The sequence below is a fragment of the Chrysemys picta genome, chromosome 11, assembly GCF_011386835.1.
Source record: "Chrysemys picta bellii isolate R12L10 chromosome 11, ASM1138683v2, whole genome shotgun sequence".
Classification (NCBI taxonomy): Eukaryota; Metazoa; Chordata; order Testudines; family Emydidae; genus Chrysemys; species Chrysemys picta.
In genome coordinates, this window is record NC_088801.1 from 47,150,507 (window position 1) to 47,171,857 (window position 21,351).

The window sequence follows — 21,351 nt, forward strand, 5'->3', positions numbered from 1 at the left end:
AAATAAATAAATAAGCAGATGTGTGAAAATCAGCAAAACACTGATCCCATTGAAATCTTTACAAATGTCTTTGCAAGTAATTAATGCCATTGAAAAATAGTAATAATATTTACTTTCGAACTCAAAATCATGACTCTTTTACTAATGTGCTCTTCATAGCAAAGGAAGAAATGTTGCTGGGAAGTCTCTTCATTTTCTTTCTGTGATGAGCTATAAAATCACAGAAATGTAGGGCTGTAAGGGACCTCAAAAAGTCATCAAGACCTGTCCTTTTTGCTGAGATGGGATCAAGTAAACTTAGACCAACTCTGACAGGTGTCGTCTAACCTCTTCCTCAAAACCTCCACTGATGAGGATTCCACAGTCATTCTTGGAAGTCTGTTCCAGAGCTTAACTGCCCTTCTTATAGCTAGAAAGTTACATCTAATCTAAATTTCCTTTACTGAAGATTAAGCCCATAACTTCTTGACCTAGCTTCAGTGGACCTGGAAAACAATTGATTAAAGTCCTCTTTATAACAGCCCTTAACATATTTGAGGACGGTTACCAGGTCCCCCTCAGTCTTCTTTTCTCAAGACTAAACGTGCACAGTTTATGTTATCCTTTCATCGTATGTCAGGATTTCTAAATCTTTAATCATTTTTTGTTGGTCTGTTCTGGACTCTCTCCAGTTTGTCCACGTCTTTCCTAAAGTGAGGCACCCAGAACTGGATACAGTACTCCAGATGAGGCCTCACGAGTGCTGAGTAGAGCAGGACAGTTACCTCCCAAGTTTTACATATAACACTCTAATACACCCCAGACTATTAGCCTTTTTTGTAACTGCATCACATTGTTGACTCATATTCAATTTGTGATCCACTGTTGCTCCCATATCGTTTTCAGCAGTACTAGCACTTAGCCAGTTATTTCTTCATTTTGTAGCTGTGCATTTGATTTTTTTCTTAAGTACTTTTTACTTATCTTTATTTAATTTCATCTTGTTGAATTCACCACCAATTCTCCAACTTGTCAAGATTGTTATGAATTCTAATCTTGTCCTCCAATATGCTTGCAACCGCTCCCAGCTTGGTGTCATCCACAAATTTTATAAGCATACTCTCCACTCCATTATCTAAGTCATTAGTGAAAATACTGAACAGTAATGGATCCAGAAGTGACCCCTATGGAACCACATTAGATGCATCCTCCCAATTTGACAGTAAACCATTGATAACTACTCTGAGTGCAGTCTTTCAACCAGTTGTGCACCCACCTTATAATAATTTAATCTAGACTGCATTTTCCTAGTTTGCTTATGAGATTGTCATGTAGGACTGTGTCAAAAGTCTTAGTAAAATCAAGATATATAATTTCTACTGGTTTCCTCCCCATCCACGTCAGTAATCCTCTTAAAGAAGGAAATTAGGTTGGTTTGGCATGATTTGTTCTTGACAAATCCATGCCAGCAATACATTATAAGCTTATCCTCTAGGTGCTTACAAATCGATTGTTTAATAACTGATAGTTAATAATACAGTTATTTTTAAAGAGTAACAGGAAATTGGCAGGAATGGTTAGAAAGATTCTAGATGATTCTATAGAGGCGCAGTCAGCAAAATTACTCCATGTTCCTCATTGTGTCTAAGACACATGAAAAATAGTATTTTTTTTCTTGGTCTATATCGTATATTTTTATCTATAAAAGAACCACTTAGTTTTACTCTTCAAAATCTCTAGATATATGATTGCTAGTTTGTATTGTCATATATATATATTTGTTGTACACATTCTTTCATCGTCTGTTAGAGAGCCTTAGGGGTCACTGTTAGATCCTCGCTTTCCAGTATCATTAATGAAATTCTGCACAACGTGGATGGAGGAAATCCAAATTTTTAAGTATGCTGATGACTATTCATCTACTGCTTACAATTTTATTAGTATCTCTGTGCTGACTTCTCTGAAACAGCAAAATGAACAACACCATCATCTATCCCTCTGTTTCTCTCAGTGGTGATAAAACTAACTAGTGCATGCTGTTTCTATAAGGAAATTTATCTGTTTAATACTTTTACAAGTTCATGTAGATCTTTGTTACACTTTAAGGATTGCCTTTTAATAAGTTATGACATGTTACTATATTTATAGACATTGTATAGATAGGATAGATGGAAATGCCTTGGAAATCATTTACTATTTACTTTATAAAAGTTATAAAAAATTTCCAGAGAGTCCTGTGGTTCTATTTCCTTTATTTTATGGGTAGCACATTTCACTGTATATGGCTTACCTATGTTCTGTAAACCATCTATAATGAAATGAGCATCCTTTAAAATAAAATTAATGCATTTATAGCTATGATCAACTAGTGCATAAATAGTATGGATGCCTAGAAATGTCTTCAACAAATAATTGCTAATAAACATTATAAGCCAACTATATAAAAGTTCTGCAAATGTTTAATGTTTCTACTATGCTTAAAATAAAGAAAAGCACTTTCTATGCATGTAGTATATCTTATAAACTATTAAGGTATTTATTTATAGATGTATTACGTGTAGCATGGTTGTAAAAATGTTATTAATTCTAAATAGAGAAAAATTGAATGGTCTTGGAGTGCAGGGGTGCTATACAGTTAATAAGACTCAACTGTATGGTATTTTTCAGTAAGTGTATAGTATGCATATCTCTACATTCTCATTTTCTACTTTTCTACTTCTGGAAGAACCTGCCAGCCATACGCCCATAGCAAACATGGCCTCTTCAATTTCTTGTTTCTTTCAGCTAACAAGAATAGATCTTCTACTCTAAATAAAATGCCTATTTTGAGATATTTTTCTCTATTAAAATAATCAGACATTTGAAAGTAGTAACTTTGTGCTTCCTGTGTAACACTATCCTAAACTGAACACCTAGGCCTCGATTTTAGAATGTATTGAATCTATGATTAGCTTATATTCCGGAAGCATCCTCAAGTTAATACGTAAAACAATGATTGGTAACCCTTAGTAAAGCTTTCCTAAATGGTCACTGTCAAAAGGACAGATGCCATTCTTTCTGTCCTATGAAAATGAGTCCTTCTACTCACTTCTCATTAAATTCTCCTTGTGATCAACAGATTTCTTCTACAATTAAGTAAATTCTGGGCACCTGAGCCAAGAGTATTTCTATCTTGATGTCTTTGAAATTGTCTCTTTACTTACAGTTGAACTAGCCATGTTCACTGGATGAAATTTGGCTTAATACTCTCTGCCAAACAACATCACAGACCTTCATGAAGATTAATATACTAACTATCTGTGGACATTGCAAAGAGTTTTGAGTTCAATTGTTAAGATATATTTTCATTATTGTGGTGCATTCTGGTCATGTTCTCTTACAAAAACTATTCAGCCAAACAATTATGTTACTGTAGAAAAACTAAGACTTGAAGACATGAAATCATTGCAATGGAATGCCCAAGCAAATTATTTTTGAATATGTCTAAAAATTGATATGCTGATAACTGCAGCAAGGGACAGATTGATAGCAATAGTATATCCGATTATTATGCATATTACCTTAGTGCCTTAGTAATGGATCAGCTCACTAACATTTGTGTAACCACATCATTGAAATGGGCATGCACTGAAGTCAGCAGGTCTCTTTTAAGTGTAAATGATAGCAACACTTTCTCCATCTTAGTTGTATGATGGGCTTTCTGCTGAGCTGATTCTACACTGAATAGCTTTTTAAAAATAAAGCTTGTGGCTGTTGGACTTTAAACAGTTTCACTATTGGAAGGCAGTTGTTCCTGAAACTAAAAAGGTTATTTGGGATATTGAAGGTATTCAGATCATAATGAGGAAAGTGGGGGCAGAGGAGCCATAAATATTAAAGGAACTAAGCTGGTGGTCAAGGGATGGAATTGGTTATGCAGAGCAAAAAGAAACCATGCTTTAGAAGGATGAGATTCAGGGAGTGACCCTAATGATGAGTGACTAACATATGCTCCACTGTTACCTGAAATACTCCAGTGTCTCTGAGATATGTGATGGACGTCCAGACAAGAATTCCAGCACTTGCACGACTCTGTAGACATATACCCTAAATTGTCCAATACTACTGCAATTATGTATAGTGCAAAGAGGTGCTGTGGGGAAGCTTTCTAGCACTGGCGTGCAGAAGCATGGCTACATTATCATCATATAGGAGACATACCTGTTTGGATAATGTAAGAATCTTTTTATGAAGTTTGGGATCCATGTGGGTACACTTTCCATATCTCATCGCATACCTTTGGTTCTAGTGGGTTCCCTGATGGACCCCATTGCTGCTTCAGTAAACTTCTTCTGAGATATGCTCTCGTTTAAGGAAAAAAGCATGATTTTGTGTTTAAAGTACAGGTGTGGGAATCAGGAAACCTGAGTTTTTCTTACCAGCTATATTCTCTCATTCCACCAAGAATAGCAGCCTTGGTACCCACTTAATTTTCTTATTCCATGCCTGGCTTCATGCCTTCTTCGTTGTTGTCTCCAAATATAGAATTAGCTCCCATTCTTGGCACAGTAAGCCCCTATCATTCAAATCTACCCCCTATCAGTACTTGAATCTGCAATTCTCCAACACACATCAAATATTTTCTCTGCTTCAGTATTGGATTCAAAGAGAAGAATAAATAACATTAAAAAGGGAAATAGAAGTAGTATATATTCAATGCCAAAGACCTCTGGGTCTCCCAGTGTGCCTGTCTTTAAAATAGCAGGATTTTCAGGGCAGTGGCTGTTTTTATGTGTCCTGTACAGCACTGAGCACCTTGTTAGAACTTTAATAAATTACAACACATTAAAAAAGGCCATTTCATATATCTGTCTTACCACTCCAGCTGTAATATTCATGAATTAATTAGCATTAAGAGTTTAATGCTCCACCACTAATCCTTATTTTGGGAATAACTAAGTGTTAGAGATTTAGCTGATTTCCCCCCATTAGTGTAGGTGTGAGACATGCTTATGGAATTGGGATATGCTTTTGATATGTTCTGACATGAGTTATCACTGTGGTACCAAACTGATTTCAAATAAAAAAATGACTGGTGGTCATTTTAATTGGCACTCTGTGCTGAATTTCCAATTCTCTGCCCCAGGAATAATTAGCAGAAACTACCTTACTGGCATTGAAAGGGAAAAAAAATATCCTACCATGAGTTATTGAATACCATTGGTATCAGAGGCTATAAATAGGTTTACACGCTTATACATAGTGTTTAGACCTGAGCTGATAATTCATAATAAACACATTAAATGAATTTCATCTCTTTTTCAGTTCACAGATTATCTGTCAACAGGGTATCGGTTTCTGAAAGTTATTTTGAAGTTATATCTAAAAAAGTTTCTAAAAGTTATTCACCAGATAATTTCTACAAATTCTTGCTCTATAGCTTGTTCATGAATAGTTTTGAAATTCAAGCTGTTTTGATGAGACACACAGGTTACATGGTGCTGCTTCTGTCCCCTAATAAAGGATAAATTTGATTAACAGAAGTAGGTTTCTGGTGTGAATACTTATGTTTATGAATCCAAAATTTGCTTTTGGTGGTAATTTCCATTTTTCACTTACATGACTCCATGTATTTTAATGTACACAGTAGTGAGAGGAGAATGAAGTTATATGAAAACTTCAATGGAAAATACCTTTCTCCCCTCAAATTATTTTAAATTTTCTCTAATTTTCGTAGGGTTTAGTATTGTAAATCTTGGCTTCCATCTGAAACTTTCTTTCTAGCATAAAAAAATGGTTTTGTTCCAACTCTACAGCATTACAAAATAACTTTAGTTGTAACTTCAACCCCCCACCCACTCTACCCACAACATAAATTATAAATACAGATTCCTCCCATCTCACTTACCGTGCAAGTCTGCACTAAAGTGCATGCACACCAGAATTACAGAAAGAGATGAATAAATCACATGTATTATGATTGCTAGAATAATACACTGGTCCTGTTTCATTAAAGAGATTTAGAACTCTAGTTGATGAATCTAACTAGTTTTGTTAGCAGTCCATAACCATGCCTCTGTTTAAAGTAGTTTTACTAACTTTAAATTAAATAATTTTATTAAATCTTTTGTTGGAATTTCAGAATACTCTAGTGTTTTGTGGTGTGCCTGAGCCCCAGACTGCTTTTCAAAAAAGCTTTAAAGCTTGGTTGGACTCTGAGAAGTGACTCTATACATGCACGGTATGCTTTCTTTCAATAGTTTGTAAGGCAGGCATTTGATATGAATACTCAGCATGAGATCTGAGAGCCACACTGGGTATTCTTCTCATGCACGATCACCAGTAATAAAGATTCTGCAGATTATGCCCTCAGTGACACCAGTGAACATCCTGTTTGTCTTCAGCTTAGGATCTCAGAGAAACCTATGCAACCAATTACCTCCAGTGGCTGGCATAAGTGTGAGCAGATCTGCTGAGTTACAAAAGTCAATGTCCATCACCTTCCCTGAGACTCTGGGAGTGTACCTGATGTAGAATGGGAAAGGAGAAGAAGGATGAAGCTGTCCACTCTCCACAAGATTTTGTAATGTGGATTTGAGGGTGGGGTGGAATAGATGAAGGATCCAAGACTATCAGGTAGCCCCACACATGAACAGGAGTGCAGCTGGCCAGCCAGTTATTCTTTGAGTTTGGAGAAAATAGGGGATCTCCTGGATGTTTTTTAGAGAAGGGAAGAAGACTTTCTCCTTCTCTCCAAGAAGACTTGCCATTCAGATAGTAATGGAAGATGGGTCTTCCTCATCTCCCTTTGCATGTGAGGGAGAGATAGATGTGATCCTGAACGTAAGAAAGTGGTTCAGGTTGTGAGATGGGTTTAGACTGGGAGGAAGCAGGGATGCAGAGGGGAGGAATGAACTGGTTTGCCTATCTCCATTAGGTGTGCAATGGCTTTCCCTCAAGTATAGAAGTTTCTGAAGTATGATGACAACTTCCTTCTACTGGCTGTGCAAGTCAGTTTAAATCTGAAGAAGAGAGTGAACATAAGTACACAGCAGGGAGAGGGAGCCTTTGATAGAGACCTACACAGAAATCCAAACCTTAACAACAACACTGTAAGCCAAAAATGTGCAGGGCAGAACAAAAAGTGCCATAATGATCTTTCTGGTAAAATATAGATCATCAGTAAATTGTGTTCTGTCTGTGTGCAGAACCAAATATATACTACTGGTAAATGTCTGGAGGAATTCCTTTTAAAATCTGGTTTGTGTAGAATCCTTTAAAATAAAATACATGTCATCTGGGTGAAGATCTTACAGAGACAGGAGACAGTTGGTAACACTGCACTATTCTATGAAAACATAATATAATAAAAGTTTTGTTCTAGCAGGTAGAGTTTCATTTTAAGCGGTATTTGAACTGCTTCGTTGCAAGTGATTTCCCCCATGGCTTGGTACAGAATGGCAGTATTTAATTGGTATGACTGTCCTTGCGGGCTTTCTTTATTCCAAACTAGTGAGCTGGAGAGACTTAACTCTTCAGATATCTGCTTTGGCGACTAATAAGGATTCCTCAATCAATCATAATCTACTGAAGATGAGTAACATATTTCTGTTGTCTATTTTTGTCAAGTTCTTTAGTTATCTTATATTAGACAAATATAGAATGAAAATATTTTAATAGATCTACATTTAAGCCAATTACCTGGATGTGGCTAATGTAAGTAAGGCTACCTGGGAAAGTTTGACTGGCAGCTGAGCTCTCTTTGATCTAGTCAATTAGACTCAGACCCTTAAAAGTCTGCACACCCCTGAGTTTAAAATACTTTATATATTTAAATCTTTTATAGAAGTTCTATTGTGACTGTAAAGCAAAGGATGACAGTCATGTATAAGGTGGCCTGGTCAGGCATGCAGGGTAAGAAGAAAGATGAAACTGATATGATTGTTATAGTCAAGTCATGAGAAGGCTTTTCTAGGTGGAGCAAACCCCTAGGCTGAGCCTGGGCTATTGTTCTCTTAGCTCAGGTTATGGTGTAGTAGCTCTGTCTCCCAGTTGTTCCTAGGTAATTCAGAGCTAATGCAGTCACTCTTCACTGCAACCTATTACCTCTTATACCTAGTGCACTTCCATCTCATAGTTGGTCGGAGAGCATTTGAGTGAAGTGGAGATTTGCTGTAGCGGTAGCAGCACCTTCCAAAAGGTGTGCCAGCCACTGAAGCATCCGTGGATCTGGTGCCAACTGTGGTACAGTTGCTCTCTCCAGGCTGCCACTTGGGATCTTCACAGAGAGAGAGAGAGAAGACCCTAAAAAGTGTGTCCCCTCCTCTCTTGAGGCAGACACTGGGCAGGTGGACCATCCAGCCTGGTTAGTGTTGGAGATGATGCACAAACCTGAAGTAGATGATGTGGGGGAGGAATCATGTTCTAAGCTCAGTCCAGCTCCATCTTTTACCCTGCACGTGCAGATTCTGGAGGGATAACTCCCTTATCTATCTACCTCTTGAAGCTCTAGTACCATGAGGGCACTGGGGTCTTGTGGTAGGCCTACTTCCTCCTTCCATCACAGGCCTTCCTTTAGATAGAGTAGGCCCTAGTCCTCTTCTCTTGGGTGTTGTCATGAGTCCTTGGACAAGATGCAGTCTTCTTCACAGAGGGAGATGCTGAGTTAATGTGCCCTGGGTCTCAGATCTCCAGGCCTCCTTTTAGCTGATTGCCCTGTGCTGTCTCTGAGTCCTCACAAATCCTGTCCTCTGATGTGAGCTGCATTAGGTTGTTGACTCCACTTTTTCTCTTCTTCCCTTGGGGATGGAGCATTTCTGATTTCCTAGGATGAGTCAGCGCTTATTCCCTCAAGAGTATTCTCTTTCAGCCTAATGGCTGGTGCAAAGTGTTCACCCCCAAGGATGCTGGAACCTTTGCAGAAGTGGAGAGACCAAGGCCAAAGTGCCCCCTCCCTCTCTGCCGCTGGCTGCTCTGGCAGTGAGCCAACTGCCCTTTCTTCTGGCACCACAGCAGGCCCTGGTGGGCAAAATGTGTAATTGCAGTGCCTTCCCAGCAGACTATTATTCTGTGTGTATGTGGAGGGGGGGAGGAATCTGCAGAGGACAAGAATTCTGTTATGTTTCTTTTGTTAAAAAGTGGGGGCATGACCCTCCCACTTTTAAAAGTGTGGGGGGCATAGCCCCCACTCCCTGTTCTGATGCCGGTGCTCACCCCGTGTGCTTGGAGCAGTATCTGGGGACTCCTGGTGCTCCTTCTGTTGCTCTGGGACTCTGCACCACCCCTCGTCATTGCTATGGCACAACAGGGGGTCAGACCCATCCTTTGAAAGGCTACATGGAATTTTAGAAATCAGCTCTTAGAAATGTGAAATCCCTATGTCCATAGAGAACCATCTGCCATGCAAATCCAAGGAAGGAAAGAATATGAGTAAGCAAAGCTCCTGAGATATAAAAGCTGATGGGGTTTATAGTATTTTAAAGGTACAGACATACTATTTTATTCAAGTACAAGAAATGTGTATCTGGTTATATAGAAAAGTATGGGAGTCTAGTAAAAATGTTTGCTTAGTTAGAAAATACTGTACTAGCCAAACAGTGGAATTCAAGCTCATCAATGCAGCTTTATTAGCCATTTTAAGAAAAGAGTTTTATACTGAGAACTAAAAGGCCAAAATCCACAGACAACATTTTCTGAATACTCCTAGAATAACTTAGCCATATTAGACAGAAGGATAGCCACCAGCACATGAGAAATCCAGCAGTAACATCTGAGTTATTATGGAAAAGTCTGGTTATATCTAAGTGCAGGAGACCCCCAGTGTGGATGACACATCTAATCAGCAAGAGTACATAGCAGCCAATGAGCAAAGATAATTGATTTGACAAAGGAAATGCCAGCCCCATATGATGTGTTTTCAGCCAGATGGGAGCAGAGAACGAGGAGGAAGTGAAGGAAAAGTCAGAGGTAGGACTTAGAAGCACCTAAAGTTTGTTGCTGTTTTTAAAGGGACAGATAATGGCCCTGTTTCTTCACTGCCTGGGAACACAGCAATTGCCATGCTGGATCAGACTAGACCAGTATTCTGTCTGACTGAGCCCAGTGCCAGCTGCTTCAGAAGGAAAGTGCAAGGGACCTGGATGGCAGTTATAGAATACCCTGCTCCTGGGGAAAGTTTCCTCTTGACCCTGACTATTTAAAGGCTGGCTTATTTCACGAAACATAAGGGTTTGTAGTCGGCTCAAAATTCTTGTTTGTTTTTCACCTTTATTATTGTAGATGTGGACATTCTTGCTTTCTGTATAAATGTCCAAACTTTTTTTTGCGTTAAATCCTTGGTCCCAATGAAATCTTGTGGCAGAGAGTTCCAAGAGCTAATTATGCATTGTGTGGTGAAGTATTTCTTTTGATTTTTTTAAAATTTGCTGCCTTTCAGTTCCACTGAATATCCCTTTGCTCCTGTGCTGTGTTATGGGAGAGGGTGACCAGCAAGGCCTTGCACTCCATGGGCCTGATTCTTCATTGCCTTGCAGCGTGTATAGACATTTAAAGTGGGTAAAGTGCATGTAAAACTGCCATTCTGATTTGGTAGCCTTTTACACCCACTTTGCATAGGTGTAGGTGGCTGCACAAGCTGAAAGAGAGTGTAGAATCAGGCCCCCAAGGTGCAATTGAGGCAGGGGAGAAGCAGGTCCAATACATTAAAAATCAATGAATATTCTGTGGAGGGCTCCTGGGGACTAGCTGACTGTTTGGGGGGGCAGTGAGGTAAGCAGGTAAGATTAGGGAATTCAGTTAAGCAGTCAGGTCAGAGGTAGCAGGTTTCTGTGCTGAATGGAATTGTCATACTGCACTGCGTGCACTTGTTCCTGGCATTGTATAGCTATACAGTACAGTATGTGTGAAATAGAATGCACTGTATGCAACACCGTTCATCTGCCAGAAGGTAATCATTATTTTAAAACCCCATTGTGACTGAAGGATATTGTTTCATATTGAACCCACTGAATGGAAAAGATCCTTATGATTCTATTAGCTGGAGCACCAACAGCATGCATTTCTAAATTTCCTGACGCAGGAATCACATTCATTTATGACACCAAGGAATTGTTTGCAATGAAACGGGGTCTTTTCAAGGACAAATCAAGGTGAAGAAGGAACAGACAGCTGTACTATGCACAAGAGAAAAACTAACACAAACCCCAACGGCAAATGTATAATAATAATAGGGTTGCTTTTGTCATCTAGAAACCCATATAATTTATGACCTGAAGTGGGGTCTGCAGTCATATGTCAGCGGTACAGAAAACATATTTGTCTCTTAGCACTGCAAATCAAACTTAAAATTCTGTTCTTTGTCAGTGAAACAAATAACTTCAAGATGATTTAACGTTCTCACTTGTTGGCAAAGTATATTAGCTCAGCATAGCACACTCTGCAACTGTACTTGTGCTGTGCTATTATGAGATATCATAGGGCTTGTCTTCACTACTGGGAGATTGATGCTGCTGCTGAAGACCCGCTAAATCGACAGCAGACACTCTCCAGTCGACCCTGGTACTCCAGCTCTCCGAGAAGAGTAAGGTAAGTCAACCAGAGAGCATCTCCTGTCGACGCAGTGCAGTGAAGACACCACAGTAAGTCGACCTTAGCTTTGTTGACTTCAACTACGTTATTCACATAGCTGAAGTAGCGTAACTTAGGTCAACCTATCCTGGTAGTGTAGACAGGGCCATAAACTAGGCGGAGTTGTGCTGGCATAGAACCTGACTGGGATACCTCTATGGAAAAACTCATGATGCTGCAAGAATCCATCCTCCACAACCTCAGAGGCATAATCTTTGTCTTGTAGACTAATAGGAAAAAGGGATAGTGGCTGCTTTAAGGGCCATTACCCTTCCTTTGAGGTTGGGAGAGCAGGAGGTGGCTGATGGGCTGCATTGTCTTACCCTGGTGCACCCAGCGGAGTGTGTATCAGCCTTGTTGCTGTGGCTGGAGCCACCTCTTATGGCAGTTCCAGTGCAGGTTCTTATTCCCTAAAGGGTCTGGTTCCTGATACCCAGAATTGGAAGTGGAGTTAGGGGAAAGGCATCTCCTAAAGAAGCTGGAGGATGGGGTTGGAGCTTCTAATGTCTGGTAATGTTAGTGAGGAGCAGACTCCCTTTCCTCAGCCCCTTCATCATCATAAAAGGGGAGGGTAGTGGGATCCCAACAGTAGGCCGGGACCAGCTGTGCAGGGCTGGGGACTGATGCAGGTCTCCACCCAGTGGAAACCATTAAAGAAGGAATGATGGCATGTACTGTACAAGTTTTTGCCATATGACTCCCAGCTGAATTTAATTAGACTGCAATTTTATTAACTCAGCTGGGAGTCATATGGCAAAAGCTTGTACAGTACTGAATTTCCAAGCAACCATTTTTCATGGACAGAGGAAGACAATTTGGTTGCTTGGAAATTCAGTAGATGACATTCTTCCCACTGGGTCTGCATTGCAGACATTCAAGAGTATTCAAGAGTACAATCTCTTTACGATGATTCCTAAAAGCATGGTTCTTACCTTTTGTTGTCATTAACAGTCCCACAGCACTTTTTGCAAGAATAAGGGATGTTAATCTAGTGGCCAATTTTGGGAGGGTGGGGGAAGCGGTTAATACATTCTACAAAGCAAAAATTCCCCCTGCAGTTCAGTTTGGACATAATACTGTAATACTTGTGCTAAACTGTTCCGTAATGTTAATATGGGCTGTTAAACAGCTATGTCATTTCAACTTAGAGCTGGCTGCATTTCAGTGAAAGGTGACGGGAGTCCAGCATTTCTAACTTGCTTCTCCAAACTGTTACTCATGTGAGTAGTCTTAATCACACAAGAACTCCCATTCAAATTAGTGGAACCAAGTGCAGAAGTAAGGATTTGCAGAACTGAACCCAGGCTCAGATCCCGCAGAAACACATGTTTAATGCTGTGCATGTAAGTTGTCTCACTGAAGTCAATAGAAAAGCTCAGCTACATAAAATTAAGGTCATATGCTTAGCCTTTGAGCCAGAGCCATCATTTGTAATATCAGCTGCTAATAGAATTGGTTGGAATGATTTTCCAGTGGAAAATGCAGTGTCTGGAAAATCACAATTTTGCCAAAAACTTACAATTTTCTGACATGAAATACATATATTTCATTTTGGGTCAGGCTTCCCAACTACAACTCTCATGAGACAATGTGCCACAATGGGAAAATGCAGTTTAGTGTTGAACTGACTCAAAATGAAACATTTTTGGGTCAGTTCACCTAATCAAAATGAAACACGTCAGTTTCAGGAACGTTGAAATGCTTTGATATTTCCAAGTCATTTTTTGGAGGGGTGGGAAAGAGGGGAGGGCTAGGAGGGGATTTCCATTCCCTGAAAAATGTGAAAATTTCAACCTGTTATCCTGATATGGGACAAAAACAAATGCTGAAATGTCAGGATTTCCTGCAGGATGAAAATTTTGAATTTTGCTCAGGTCTAGTTACTTGGGATTTTAAAAGCAAAGGATCATTATGTAAGATCTTTATCACAGTGTGCCAGTGAGTCCAGAGTTATCAACAAAGGGTTAAACCAAGAACCTGAAGATAGACACTGCTGGATACCCACCATAATTTAAATAATATACAAATTGGGTTCCGGGCTTTTAATTCATTTGTTAAGTGTTTTTATTGAGCATTACCTTTAGTTTTTAGTATAAAGGTAACTAGTAGCAGTAGACTGGACATTTCACATTAAATTATAGAATCTGAATCCCAAATTAAATTTAAAAGTTTATATGAAGATAAAATTGTATTCTGGTAGTCATGATCTTTATCATTGCCATGGACTTTGATTTTAATAGAGGAAGAGGAAAAACTGCTTGGTACCAAGATGAAAGCATACAGTATCTTTCTCTAATGAATCAAGTATATATTAAGCAATATTAATCCTCAGCAGTAGTGTATTTCTGGACAATTATTGCATTTATTTGGGTTTATATAAGATTGTGGTCCAAGTGACAGTAACCATGCAAGAATCATAAACATCATTCTGAAACTGGTGAAAACATCTGACTTCCATTGGCATTGGATCAATCCTCTGATTTCTTAAACCTACAGTCTTCTCTTCCTAGCTGGCTGATCCCCTCTGGCTTGAACAAATGATATCCATTCCTCCACCTGAATGCTACTTTCTCTTCCAAACCTTGCCAGTCCCATTCTGAGGTCTTCCCATCCCCCCATATCCTACTATCCCGATATGCATCTACCTTTGTTGATAACTTACAAAGCTCATTATGGTATCTCAGAGTAACTGGCCACTATCTTCAAACCTTTTCCAAGGTTGGATTCTCCTATTCACAGTGATTCCAAAAACGTATTTTCCGATTCTTCCCCCCCGAGTATACAAATCATCATGTGAAACTGAAGACACCATCCGGCCCAATGAGACTTCAAAACCTGCTGGGATTCAATGAAAGTCCTGCCAGACTAGCTACAAAGATGAAAATGCCCATTGGAAGTAGATGTAACCATTCAGACTGATCCAGTTTTCAGAAGTGTTCACTTTTATCTCAGTGGTTAAGGTGGTAATCATCAGAAAATAGAGATGGATTAAACCTGCTCTATACCTCTTCCAGTGCTGGATTGTTCCTTGCAATATAGTTGACCGTGCTTTATTAAGTCTGTCATTAAAAATCAACAACAGTAGGAGTTCTTCTATTTCCCATGGGAGAATTGGTCAACCCATCTCGTTGCCAGGTGGTATTGCTGCCCTCTAACCATATTATTCGTGTCTGAGATCCCTCTACTTTATCAATATATTTCTGACACTGAGGAGCTTAAAACTGAACACTGTTCTATGAGTGATAACACCAGAGACTTTGAAAGGGGAACTTTCAACACCTGATCCTTGATGTGATGTGTCTCATCAGGCATGTCACTATCGCACTGGCCTTTTTTTCCCCCGTGTCACATAGCAAACTCATATCTCCTTTGCTGCCCACTGTCATTCCCAAGTCCTTTTTGTCATTACTGCTTTATAGGTTTTTGCCTTCCATTGAACATCTGTCTGGATGTCTTTCCCAACATGTATTTATCTTCCATCTGTTGCTATATGCAGAGCTTGTTGCATGGGCAACCTTAATTCTGGCATTTCCTAACTCTGAGTGCTGTACTTTGCAAGTTTAATGTTCTTTTACCATAGATTTTTGTGTGCAATTATATTTATTATTTGTTCTGTGGTGGCACCTAGCAGCCCCAGTCATGGACCGGGTCCACCACAGTGCTTGGTACTGTACAAACATAGAACAAAGAGATGGTCCCTTTTCTCAAAGAGCTTATTTAAGTATAATAAAGGATGTAACTAGTGAATACAGGCAGACAGATGGGGGGAGCACAAGGAAACAATGAGACATATTGGTCAGCACAGCAGGCAGTGGTCTCAGCATACAGGCAGCCCTAACCATTGTCAAGTTTTTTGTAGGCATCACAGCAAATGAGAGTTTTAAGAATGGATCTGAAGGAGGACAAAGTGCTTGCTGGATTTGCAGATGTTATGGGGGAGCTCCTTGCATGCACGAGAGGCAGCATGGGAGAAAGTATGACGGTAGTGGTTTGAAAATGTAACAAGTGGGCAATGAAGGCTAGCATCAGGGACCAGTTGGAGGCAGGAGTCTACATGTTAGTGAATGAAAAATGATAGGTAGCATGGATATAGGCTATGAAGGACCTTGAAAATGAAGACAATTGGTTTGTTTGATGCAATAGAGAAGGGGGAGCCAGTGGAAGGATGTAAAGAGAGAGGTGATGTGATTAAAGCAATGAGCTCTGAATGGATATAAGCAGGGCAAGACGGCATAGGTCAATTTGAAGAGGATATCCCAATAGACTAGATCTAAGATGATGAACGCCTGCTTCAGAATTTTCATTGTGAAGATGGAGAGGAAAAGCCAGATCTTAGAGATGTTAAGCAGGAAGAATTGGTGAGATATACACATAGTCTGGATGTGAAGATCCAGAGAGAGGGCTGAGCTGAAGATGATGTCTGGGTTACAGGCCTGAGTGACAGGGAGGCTCGTGGTGTCCATAGTGATTGAGGGGGAAAAAGGGAGGGGGACTAGGCTGGGAAGTTCAGGAGTTCTGTTTAGCCATGTTGTGCTGAAGCTGATGGCTGCATATCCCTGGGGGCTGTCAGAGAGACAGGCTGAGATTTTAGTTTGGAGGCGAGAGGTCCAGATCAGAGAAATATATTTGTGAATCGTCAGCATAGAGATGTTAGTTGAATTGATGTTTGTAGATGAGGTTACCTAGAAATAGGATGAAGGGGACCAAGAATGGAGCCCTGCAATGGGGCATATGCCTCACATTGTCAAATAAAGTATTAACAGGATGTTTGAAGGCCCAGTTAGCCCATTCTATGACATGTGGAATGGAGACAGCTAATTAAGGATTAGACTAGCTGGAGAGTCAGACTGGGTGGTTCCTAAAAAGAAAGAGGGGTAAGGGAGACTCTTAGGGCTGATCTACACTGGGGGGGGAATCGATTGCGTAGCTGAAGTCGAAGTATCTTGGATCGAATTACCTGGGGTCCAGACGGCAGGGGATCGACGGCCGCAGCTCCCCCGTCAATTGCGCTACCGCTGCTCGCTCTGGTGGAGTTCCGGAGTTGACAGTGAGCGCATTCGGGGATCGATATATCGTGTCTTAACGAGACGTGATATATCGATCCCGGATAAATTGATTGCTACCCGCCAATACGGCGGGTAGTGAAGACGTACCCTTAGGTTGTAAAAGAGGAGACCCAGGAAAGAGAAGTAGGGAGTCTCCTCTGTCTGGGAAAAGAACATGGAGAAGCTAAGCAGTGGAGTTAGCATTGTGCTAGGCTTTGGCGAAGGGCAAAACACAATGAGACAGTCCTGTAGGTTGGTGTCCCAAAGAAGGAACAAGAAATTGAGAAAATCTGGGGAATCTCCTGAGAGTAACTTCCAGAAGCCTAGAGAAGGGGCCTGTAGTAACTAAGGATAATGGGAAACAGTGAAAGGGGGACTAGAAGTAAGAAGTGGCCCAGGGAAACAGCAGTATGTCTAAAGGAGCAGACGTAGCTGCTTAAGACAGGGTCCCTGGGCCAGAATCCACAGCAGAGGGTGAGACAGGGTTCCCCTATCAGCCCTGAGGAAGGACCATAAAAACCTGACACAAGGACTATTAAACTCTTGGGGTTCAAGAGCAAGAGATGGGGCTGTGGAGAAGCCCAAGAGGCCAGAAGGATTACATGGTGGGACCTATGGACTTTTTGTTGGACTTTTATAACCCAGGAAGAGGACTGAACTTCAGTGTGACATGGCCAGAGTCACTCAGAAGAAGACAGTGACAGAAGCAGATTGGCTGATGAGAGGAGACACCAGACTAAAAGAACTGCTGCGTGCCCCAACCTGACACCAGGGAGATGCCATAGCAGTGAGTGAACTGTGAACACCCCTGTAACACACTTCTTCACCCTAATAGCAAGCTAGAGAAGGGGAATGAGGAAGAGCCTCTGAATGAACTGCTGAAGGAGCAATTAGAGAGGTGGGATCTGAATATAATTTTGCTGTTTATTGTCCCTATTTTCTACCTCTCTAGCTTTTTTAAGGAATTTATCTCCGCACTGCTTTTCCAACACTTCCCTGGCTAATGCCATTTGTGGGGATCCATTATCAAAATGCACCCACTAAACACATTTCCCTTAACATAATACTATACCCTTTATTGTTAACCTTTCTTTGTAATATTTCAGCCAGTTTCCATTCTATATGACAGTGTTCACATCTAGGTCAATTTGAATTAATTTTGAGAGTTGATTTTGTGAGGCACACTGTCAACTTCTTTACTAAGATCCAGATATTTTATTGACCATGTTCTCATCATCCATTAATTATGTAGCATAGTTTAAAAAACAGATTAGAGGTTTAGCCTTTAGTATCAAAATATGTAATCTATGTTTGCTCTATATTGCTACTTGGATGGTTGGCACGCAACAAATAAATATAACACCTCGTCTTGAGATATGCTGGTAGATCCTCAGCTGGTGTAAATCAGCAGTGCACCACTCAAGTTAATGCAACAATGTTGATTTACACCAGCTAAGGATTTGGCCGAGGATCTTCAATTCCTACCTAATCGTGGTGTTAAATGGTTTGCAAAAAGAACTCTGTTGTTATTCCAGCAGGGGACTACCTAGACTCAACATTTTTCTCTTATTTAACTCCGGAATCTCACCCTGTACTGTCTCTCTGGTTCTATGCTCTTTGTAGGCAATATTCCTAGATGAAAGGCTCTAGAATCACTTTTAGCCCCTTTTCCCTCTGAAGCATACTGGGAACAGATTCAGCCACTGACAACATTTCTTGATCTCACTTCATTCTGCAATCATTGCCTTGGATGACAGAGGGATTTCCCTCTCTCGGGGTATGTCTACACTACGAAATTAGTTCGAATTTATAGAAGCCGGTTTTATTGAAATCGGTTGTATACAGCCGATTGTGTGTGTCCACACATAAAATGCTCTAGGTGCTCTAGTCGGCGGACCGCGTCCACAGTACGAGGCTAGCGTTGACTTCCGGAGCATTGCACTATGGGTAGCTATCCCACAGCTATGCCACAGTTCCCGCAGTCTCCACCGCCCCTTGGAATTCTGGGTTGAGATCCCAATGCCCGGATGATGCAAAACAGTGTCGCGGGCGGTTCTGGGTACATGTCGTCAGGCCCCTCCCTCCCCCGTCACAGCAACGGCAGACAATAGACTCGCGCCTTTTTACCTGGGTTACCTGTGCAGACAACATGGAGCCCGCTCAGCTCAGCTGAGCTCACCGTCACCATATGTCCTCTGGGTGCCGGCAGACGTGGGACTGCATTGCTACACAGCAGCAGCTGCTAACTGCCTTTTGGCGGTAGACGGTGTAGCATGAGTGATAGCTGTGGGGCTGGCAGCCGTAGGGCTGCATTGCACCAGTCCCTTGCCCTTTGGTAGGAGATGGTATATTATGACTGGTACCCATCGTCGTCATATTGGAGTGGCTGTCAATCATGGCCACCTGGGCAGACATGTTTCGATGATGATGGCTACCAATCGTAATATACTATTTTCTGCCAATTGCCCAGTATTGTCTGCTAAGCACCCAGAAGAGGCCGAGGGCGATGCTGGGTGCTGGCGGACGTGGGGCTGGCAGACGTGGGGCTGCATTGCTACACAGCAGCAGCCCCTTGCCTTTTGGCAGACGATGGTATATTATGATTGGTATCCATCATCATCGTACTGGAGAGGCTATCACTCATGCTGCACCGTCGGCTGCCAGCTTAAGATGTAAAAAATAGATTTGTTCTGTATTCATTTGCTTCCCCTTCTTCCGTGAAATCAATGGCCTGCTAAGCCCAGGGTTTTCAGTTTAATCTTTGGGGGGACCATTCTGTGTGACAGTTGTTTGTGTTTCTCCCTGTTCCTGTACCTGTACGCCATGTCGTCACTCGGCCCTCCCTCCCGCCCTCCCTCCTTCTCCTGGTCCATCAGATACTACTTTCGCGCCTTTTTTCTGACCAGGCGCCATAGCTAGCACTGGGATCATGGAACCCGCTCAGATCACCGTGGCAATTATGAGCACTATGAACACCACGTGCATTGTCCTGGAGTATATGCAGAGCCAGGACATGCCAAGGCGAAACCCAGACCAGCCGAGGAGGCGATTGCAGCGCGGCGACGAGAGTGATGAGGAAATTGACATGGACATAGACCTCTCACAAGGCACAGGCCCCAGCAATGTGGAAATCATGGTGTCACTGGGGCAGGTTCATGCCGTGGAACGCCGATTCTGGGCCCGGGAAACAAGCACAGACTGGTGGGACCGCATCGTGCTGCAGGTATGGGACGATTCCCAGTGGCTGCGAAACTTTCGCATGCGTAAGGGCACTTTCATGGAACTTTGTGACTTGCTTTCCCCTGCCCTGAAACGCCAGGATACCAAGATGAGAGCAGCCCTCACAGTTGAGAAGCGAGTGGCGATAGCCCTGTGGAAGCTTGCAACGCCAGACAGCTACCGGTCAGTCGGGAATCAATTTGGAGTGGGCAAATCTACGGTGGGGGCTGCTGTGATCCAATTTGCCAGGGCAATGAAAGACCTGGTGATAGCAAGGGTAGTGACTCTGGGCAACGTGCACTCAATAGTGGATGGTTTTGCTGAAATGGGATTCCCAAACTGTAGCGGGGCCATAGACGGAACCCATATCCCTATCTTGTCACCGGAGCACCAAGCCACCGACTACGTAAACCGCAAGGGGTACTTTTCAATGCTGCTGCAAGCCCTGGTGGATCACAAGGGACGTTTCACCAACATCAACGTGGGATGGCCGGGAAAGGTACATGATGCTCGCGTCTTCAGGAACTCTGCTCTGTTTCGAAAGCTGGAGGAAGGGACTTTCTTCCCGGACCAGAAAGTGACCGTTGGGGATGTTGAAATGCCTATCGTGATCCTTGGGGACCCAGCCTACCCCTTAATGCTCATGAAGCCGTACACAGGCAGCCTGGACAGGAGTCAGGACCTGTTCAACTACAGGCTGAGCAAGTGCCGAATGGTGGTGGAATGTGCATTTGGACGTTTAAAAGCGCGCTGGCGCAGCTTACTGACTCGCTCAGACCTCAGCGAAAAGAATATCCCCATTGTTATTGCTGCTTGCTGTGCGCTCCACAATATCTGTGAGAGTAAGGGGGAGACCTTTATGGCGGGGTGGGAGGTTGAGGCAACTCGCCTGGCCGCTGATTACGCGCAGCCAGACACCAGGGCGGTTAGAGGAGCACAGCAGGGCGCGGTGCGCATCAGAGAAGCTTTGAAAACGAGTTTTGTGACTGGCCAGGCTACTGTGTGAAACTTCTGTTTGTTTCTCCTTGATGAACCCTCCAAACCAACCCCCCCCCCGACCCGGTTCACTCTACTTCCCTGTAAACCAACCACTCCACCCCACCCTCCCCTCCCGCTTGCAGAGGCAATAAAGTCATTGTTTTTTCACATTCATGCATTCTTTATTAGTTCCTCACAGAAGTAGGGGGATAATTGCCAAGGTAGCCTGGGATGGGTGGGGGAGGAGGGATGGAAAAGGACACACTGCATTTTAAAACTTTAACTCTTATTGAAGGCCAGCCTTCTGATGCTTGGGCGATCATCTGGGGTGGAGTGACTGGGTGGACGGAGGCCCCCCCACCGTGTTCTTGGGCGTCTGGGTGAGGAGGCTATGGAACTTGGGGAGGAGGGCTGTTGCTTACACAGGGGCTGTAGCGGCGGTCTCTGCTCCTGCTGCCTTTCCTGCAACTCAACCATACGCTCGAGGGCAGGGCAAATTAATCATTAAACACGCTTGCTTTTTTTG